We start from the raw sequence: 8,477 nt of genomic DNA on the forward strand, positions 1-8,477 counted from the left end.
TACAATCCTTGCAAAAAGAGAAATTATTGGTATGCCTCGTCTCGCTTCTCTGTGACCTAGAAAAGAGGAACAGCATCAGCCTTCATCAGGGAGAAAAATATCCGCTACTTCACGGTATTTTTATGAATTACTCTCATTATTTAAGGTTACTGATCTACCGTGAGAGACGTGTCACGGCGCAACGTACTGCATTATCTAAATCTTCATAGGACCGCTCGCATTAATATTTATGAGCAGGACAGGCAGACGTCATTCTCATGAGCTCTGAGCAATATTAATATTCTAATGAGGCTGGGGAGGAAAGGAATGGAGGGAGGGAGGGGGGAGGCTGTCTTCACTCCCAACAAGCAACAAACGTCCTGCATCAATATTCATGAGGGAAAGATGCTGCGACGCTGCTCCGTGTTTCCATCGGCACCCAGGCTGTGTGTGTGTGCGTACGTGTGTGTGTGTGTGCGTGCATGCACGTGTGTGTGCGCATGTTTGTTGCGGGGGGGGACAATTATCCTCAGTGGTCCCACAGTAAAAGCAACACACCATCTGTAGAATTTAGCAGAATAACGTTGTAGCTACTCTGCTAGGTCACAAAAGTAAAAGGACATGCTACAAGCCTCCAGAGTGGACCACGTTTCTCTGCCCATGCTTTTACTAGAACACATTGCACGACTGTCCTCGTTGACCGCCATATCCCCTGTTAGGATACAGTCTAGATCTGCACTGTCTAGGTCAATCACTTGGTGTTCTTTCTCTATTCTTCATGCGTGTTAATTGAATAATTGATCAAAGCTGCAGAATAGCGGTAAATGTTTGCCTGTTGTCATTCATTCCTCTGCAACGGCGTTTTCTCTCTTCTTAGATGCCCTCTTTGTCAAGGCTGTGGTTCAATAACAATGTGAAGGTCATCTGTTGGTTCATCATCAGCACAGCCCATGTGCTCTGAACAGACTAGTGCACACATCACGTTACCGACCACAGGCCACTGGGATTGTAAGGGGTAATGACCTACAGGTTATTTTCAGAGGTGGAGACATTAGCTATGCCTTTGAGATCATTCTTTTCTTATCGTACCAGCTAGCAACCTTCTCCCAACGTTATCCCACGTACAGCCAAGTGTTTGGGACGGGGTGGTTGAGCATCTGACTTATCATCTCATCATCTTGAGACCTGGGCTGAAGTGGGCTGAATGTGTGGAGCCTGACTGGAGAGGATAAGTGTGCAGGGCACATGCTGCGTGGGGATGGATGGCTGCAGGAAAGAAGCTTTGACTAACAACTTGATCATTGTGTGTGAATTCAGTGTGTGTGTGTGTGTGTGTGTGTGTGTGTGTGTGTGTGTGTGTGTGTGTGTGTGTGTGTGTGTGTGTGTGTGTGTGTGTGTGTGTGTGTGTGTGTGTGTGTGTGTGTGTGTGTGTGTGTGTGTGTGTGTGTGTGTGTGTGTGTGTGTGTGTGTGTGTGTGTGTGTGTCTCAGGTTTTAATGGATTGCAGTTCTTTTGTTGCTTTAATGAGTCTGTAAAAACACAGTCATTACAGGACTCTTCATCTTGTGTGGCCTGACTGGCCTGTCTATGTGTCTCTTTAACAGACCGTTCACAAGTTAAACATTTTGTCTGAAAACATCACTGGGCTACGGTGGTCAGACAAAGACAGATCTGCCTAATGAAACTCAAAGAAGAGGGAAGCGTTTAGATTTATGAACTATGAATCGTTGTGTGTTGATGCCTTGGGTAGAAATATCTAGAGATGTACATATTTTGGTAACTGAAGTGGAACATTCCAGTCATTCCCGGTAATAAACTCATGAGAACGAGAGCCAGAAAAGTGGTGACGCCGTTTGAAACAAGACACTTTACTTCTGCCCATAGCCAGTATCACTCTGTCTCTTTGTGATACAGTGTGTCAATGGAGTTTGCTGGTATTTTTGGTCATGTGCAAGATGATATCATAGAAAAACGGAATCTTGTCATGTTATTGCCAAAAGTTATGCGTCAACCAATTCAAGCTTCTGTGAATTGGTCATGCTCCCAGCAGGCTTTGCGGTGCCAATGGGAAAAGATGAGCTTCAACCACTTGCCGCTTATGTCAATACATCACAGTCAATGGGAAAAGATAAGAGTCAACCAATTGATGCTTATGTCAATATATTGACGAGTGTCATAGGCTTGATGCGAATGTCAATACATCACAGTCAATGGTAAAAGATGAGTGTCAACCTATTGATGCTTATGTCTATGCATTGATGAGTGTCATAGGGTGTACGCAAATGTCAATACATTTACAGTCAATGGGAAAAGATGAGTGCCAACCAATTGACGCTTATGTCAATACAATGCATTCAACAGGAAAATATGAGTGTCAAAGGGTTGACGTTTACGTCAGTACATTGCAGCGAGAGGAGGGAGGGGAGAGAGAGTCAACAGACAGACAGAGGTGGGAGAGAGGAGGGATTGAGAGGAGAGGAGAGAGGAAGAGAGAAAGAGAGATGAGAGGACGGGGAGGGAGGGGAACGAGAGAGGGATAGGGTAAACGAGGGAGGGAAGAGAGAGGAGGGATGGGAGAGAAAGCGAGAGGAGGGAGATAGGAGGGAGAAAGAGAGAGAGAGAGGGAGGGAAAGAGAGAAAGGGAGAGGGGAGAAGTGGAGGGAGTGAAAGAAGGGGACAGAGAGAAGAGGAGGGGGGTAAAGAGGAGGTAGAAAGATAGAAACAGAAGGAGGCAAAGAGAGGGAGAGAGAAGGGAGAGTGAGGGAGGGATAGAGAGGAGGGAGAGAGAGCGAGAGAGAGAGAATAGAGAGACGGGGAAAGAGAGAAGAACTATCTGTCTGTGAGTCTCATCTTTTCATCTTTTCCCATTTTTTTTATTTTATTCAATTTAATTTATTTTTTACCTTTATTTTTACAGGTTTTTCTCATTGAGATAACATCTCTTTTCCAAGAGAGACCTGGTCCAATAGCAGCAGGGAGAACAGCGTTTCAGACAAAACAACTTACATACACTAACACAACATTAAACAAAACTACAAACACACATACAGTACAAAAAAAACATTTTACATTAAAAAATCAAACTAGATCATCAAATCAAACTAGATCATCAAATCAAACTAGATCATCAAATTTTAAAATGTTCAGGAGAGATTTCCAGGACCACGGAGCTAAGTAACTTAAACTATTTCTACCATGACCTAATTTTTGGTACTGTTAGAAGCAAATGAGAATGGGATTGTAATTTATATTTATTTACCGGCCTGACTAAAAATGGAATTGAATGGAATGTATTGACATAAGCATCAATTGGTAGACAGTGTCTACCAATTTCCCATTAACAGCAATGTATTGCTATAAGCATCATTTGGTTGACGCTCATCTTTTCCCATTGCTACCGCAAAACCTGATGGGAGCATGGCCAATTGACGTAAAGCATCAATTATGTTTAGAGGCTGATAATGGGCTGACATGGAATGTCCCATCTTCTTAAATCCTTTTCCCTAACTAGGAATTATGTTTATGCCTTCAGAATGTATTCATACCCGGATGACTTATACCATTTTTTGTTGTGTTACAGCCTGAATTCAAATTGGATAAAATCTATTTTTTTCTCAACCATCTGCTCACAATACCCCATAATGACAAAGTGAAAACATGTTTTTAGAAATGTTTACGAATGATTAGAAAATGAAATACAGAAATATCTAATTTACATAAGTATTCACGCCCCTCAGTCAACACTTTGTAGAAGCACGTTTGGCAGCGGTTACAGCTGTGAGTCTTTCTGGGTAAGTCTGTAAGACCTTTCCACACCTGGATTGGGCAACATTTGCCCATTATTCTTTTCAAAATTCTTCAAGCTCTGTCAAATTGGTTGTTGATCATTGCTAGACAACTATTTTTAGGTCTAGCCATAGATTTTAAAGTAGATTTAAGTCAAAACTGTGACTCGGCCACTCAGGAACATTCACTGTCTTCTTGGTAAGCAACTCCAATGTAGATTTGGCGTTGTGTTTCAGGTTATTGTCCTGCTGAAAGGTGGAAAGCACACTGTACCAGGTTTTCCACTAGGATTTTGCCTGTGCTTAGCGACATTCCGTTTCTTTTTCATCCTGAAAAACTCCCTAGTTCTTGGTGATTACAAGCATACCCATAACATGATGCAGCCAACACTATGCTTGAAAATATGGAGTGTGGTACTCAGTAATGTGTTGAATTGGATTTGCCCCAAACATAACACTTTGTATTCAGGCCAAAAAGCTAATTACTTTGCCACATGTTTTGCAGTATTACTTTAGTCCCTTGTTGCAAACAGGATACAGTACATGTTTTGGAACATTTTCATTCCGTAAAAGCTTCCTTATTTTCACTCTGTCAATTAGGTTAGTATTGTGGAGTAACTACAATGTTGTTGATCCATCCTCAGTTTTCTCCTATCACAGCCATTAAACTCTGTAACTGTTTTAAAGTCACTATGGGCCTCATGGTGAAATCCCTGAGCGGTTTCCTTCCTCTTAGGCAACTGAGTTAGGAAGGATGCCTGTGTCCTTGTAGTGACTGGGTGTATTGATACACCATCTAAAATGTAATAATTGCTCAAAGGGATTTTTAATGTCTGCTTTTTTATTTTTAACCATCTACAAATAGGTGCCCTTCTTTGCGGAGAATTACAAACATCCCTGGTCTCTGTGGTTGATTCTGTGTTTGAAATTCACTGCTCGACTGAGGGACCTTACAGTTAATTGTATGTGTGGGGTACAGAGATGAGGTTCAACTCTATTATTGCACACAGAGTGAGCAACGTATGTGACTTTTTATGGACATTTTTACTCCTGAACGTATTCAGGCTTGCCATAACAAAGGGGTTGAATACTTATTGACTCAAGACATTTCAGCTTTTCATTTTGTATTAATTTGTAAACATTTTGAAAAACTGAATTATGGGGTGTTGTGTGTAGGCCAGTGGCCAAACATCTCAATTTGATTATTTTTAAACTCAGACTGTAACACAACAAAATGTGGAAAAAGTCAAGCAGCGTGAATTATCTCTGAAGGCAGTGTATGCCAGTATTCACATGGAATGGTGTTTTTCATTTTTACATTCCTATCCAAGAAGGGGATTATCAGGTGAAGCCTCGTAATTCTGTCCCATTTTCTATGAAGAAGAAAGACAGAAAAAAGAAGAGAACGACAAGGGAAGTAGGAAGGCCAGAGCCCATAATCATAGTGCATAATCGACGGGCACCTGTGTTCACTTTAAAGTTGTCTAAGAGAGCGTTATCCCTCTCATAATAATAGTATTGAATCCTCTTTTGTTCCTGTGTTCTGTGAAATTATAGACATGTTTTATGTTACCGCATTCCATTGAAGGGCACTCATAGAGCGTGTATGGTTCATTCATACATACACTCAGGGATTTTCAACACCGCAGGCATCTCACTGACGTTCACAAGAATGTGTCTGTTGTTGTGTATAGATCAATCAAGTGTTTTGTTGAGAACTTGTTGTGAACTTTGACTGTCTGGCGAGAACAACATTGACTTGTCCTGTCACCCTGTCAAGGCCACACCCAGCCATCTCAATGAGGTTGGAGTGAGGAGGGGGGAGAGGAGGGGTTAGGTTGAAGTGACGAGGGGGAGTTTGGAGTTAAGAGGAATGAGAAGGGGTAGAGGAGGGATGAGGTCGGAGTTGGGTCAGGTCACTAGGGGTTGATGACAACGTGTTATGGCTCTTCAGATGTTTCTTTGTTGTCTCTTGCTTTAGCTATAAAGCCCCTTGAGAGGGGAGCTGAGTCAATTCCATGAAACCGAAGAGCATTTCTACTGTACAGAAGAGGCCACGTGTGACATATTTGTGGATATTGGGGTAGTTTATAGTACTGAAGGGCAGAAAGGTCTTGTGGCATGCAAGGTTTTTCTGAGTGAAAATCACATACAGTATTTGTCTTTAGTAGGTACATTTTTCAATTTGGCATTTTGACAGTCAAAACCAATAAACCAAACAGTGATCACACCTTTATTCAGGACAGCCTTTCCAGGGCTGATGGGCACGTACATGTAAAAAGACGATCTGTAGGTTGTGACTGGTATACGGTTTGATTGGTTCAGCTAAATGAAAGCCTGCAGCTACTTGTCCAGCCACAGCTGAACCTATAACCAACTCGCGGAGTGATAAGTCTTGTATATAGCCCACAGATCAATTGCATAAGTTATGGCTAATAACTTCTAACTAATATATCTTCAAAAGTTATTGGAAAATGGAACGCCTGACTTATACAATAAATGTCCCAAGAGAAGGTTTAATTGACTGGCATGAGCTGGTGAGTACGCTGTCATAGAAAGTTATGCTCGTATGAATTTATGATCTAAAAATGAGATTAGCGAATCACCCATACCATAAATCAATATACCTGTAGCAGCATATGCTTGGCCATATGCTAGCTCAGCCTGCCTAGCTCAGCTTGCCTAGCTCAACCTGCCTAGCTCAGGCTGCCTAGCTCAGCCTGCCTAGCTCAGCTTGCCTAGCTCAACCTGCCTAGCTCAGCCTGCCTATCTCAGCTTGCCTAGCTCAGCCTGCCTGTCCTCACTTCGCTACAAGATGTTCAATTTAGCTAAAAGCATGTGGCTGTTCAGTCAGTCAGTTTTGTGCAGCAAACTAGTGTAGCCTGAAGCTCTGTTGTGTCATTAACATTCCTGTAGCTGAGGAGAGGTGGCTCCTTTAATGTTTTGAATGTTCTGCTACATGATAAAACAGCTCGGCCTGTCACCTGGGACCTGAGCGGCACACTCCATACCCCCCTCCTTGTCCCCTCCTTGTTGAACTGTTCCTGGAACTACACCTCTCAACACTCAACTCTAACAACTAGTTTGTGCTGCCAGTAATTTAGAAAACATCTCTCTTTCTCACTCCTTCTCTCTGCCTGTCTATCTTTCTCTCTCTGTCTCTATCTCTGTCCATCCTCCCTCCTCTCTCTGTCTTTCTCTCTCTGTCTCTATCTCTGTCTCTATCTCTGTCCATCCTCCCTCCTCTCTCTGTCTCTATCTCTGTCTCTATCTCTGTCCATCCTCCCTCCTCTCTCTGTCTCTATCTCTGTCTCTATCTCTGTCCATCCTCCCTCCTCTCTCTATCTTTCTCTCTGTCGCTATCTCTGTCCATCCTCCCTCCTCTCTCTGTCTTTCTCTCTCTGTCTCTATCTCTGTCCATCCTCCCTCCTCTCTCTGTCTTTCTCTCTCTGTCTCTATCTCTGTCCATCCTCCCTCCTCTCTCTGTCTCTATCTCTGTCCATCCTCCCTCCTCTCTCTGTCTTTCTCTCTCTGTCTCTATCTCTGTCCATCCTCCCTCCTCTCTCTGTCTTTCTCTCTCTGTCTCTATCTCTGTCCATCCTCCCTCCTCTCTCTGTCTTTCTCTCTCTGTCTCTATCTCTGTCCATCCTCCCTCCTCTCTCTATCTTTCTCTCTCTGTCTCTATCTCTGTCCATCCTCCCTCCTCTCTCTATCTTTCTCTCTGTCGCTATCTCTGTCCATCCTCCCTCCTCTCTCTGTCTTTCTCTCTCTGTCTCTATCTCTGTCCATCCTCCCTCCTCTCTGTCTCTCTCTGTCTCTATCTCTGTCCATCCTCCCTCCTCTCTCTGTCTTTCTCTCTCTGTCTCTATCTCTGTCCATCCTCCCTCCTCTCTCTGTCTTTCTCTCTCTGTCTCTATCTCTGTCCATCCTCCCTCCTCTCTCTGTCTTTCTCTCTCTGTCTCTATCTCTGTCCATCCTCCCTCCTCTCTCTATCTTTCTCTCTCTGTCTCTATCTCTGTCCATCCTCCCTCCTCTCTCTATCTTTCTCTCTCTGTCTCTATCTCTGTCCATCCTCCCTCCTCTCTCTATCTTTCTCTCTCTGTCTCTATCTCTGTCCATCCTCCCTCCTCTCTCTGTCTTTCTCTCTCTGTCTCTATCTCTGTCCATCCTCCCTCCTCTCTCTGTCTTTCTCTCTCTGTCTCTATCTCTGTCCATCCTCCCTCCTCTCTCTGTCTTTCTCTCTCTGTCTCTATCTCTGTCCATCCTCCCTCCTCTCTGTCTCTATCTCTGTCCATCCTCCCTCCTCTCTCTGTCTCTATCTCTGTCCATCCTCCCTCCCCTCTCTGTCTTTCTCTCTCTGTCTCTATCTCTGTCCATCCTCCCTCCTCTCTCTGTCTTTCTCTCTCTGTCTCTATCTCTGTCCATCCTCCCTCCTCTCTCTGTCTTTCTCTCTCTGTCTCTATCTCTGTCCATCCTCCCTCCTCTCTATGTCTTTCTCTCTCTGTCTCTATCTCTGTCTCTATCTCTGTCCATCCTCCCTCCTCTCTCTGTCTTTCTCTCTCTGTCTCTATCTCTGTCCATCCTCCTTCCTCTCTCTGTCTTTCTCTCTCTGTCTCTATCTCTGTCTCTATCTCTGTCCATCCTCCCCCCTCTCTCTGTCTTTCTCTCTCTGTCTCTATCTCTGTCCATCCTCCCTCCTCTCTCTGTCTTTCTC

The sequence above is a fragment of the Salvelinus alpinus genome, chromosome 38, assembly GCF_045679555.1.
Source record: "Salvelinus alpinus chromosome 38, SLU_Salpinus.1, whole genome shotgun sequence".
Taxonomy (NCBI): domain Eukaryota; kingdom Metazoa; phylum Chordata; class Actinopteri; order Salmoniformes; family Salmonidae; genus Salvelinus; species Salvelinus alpinus.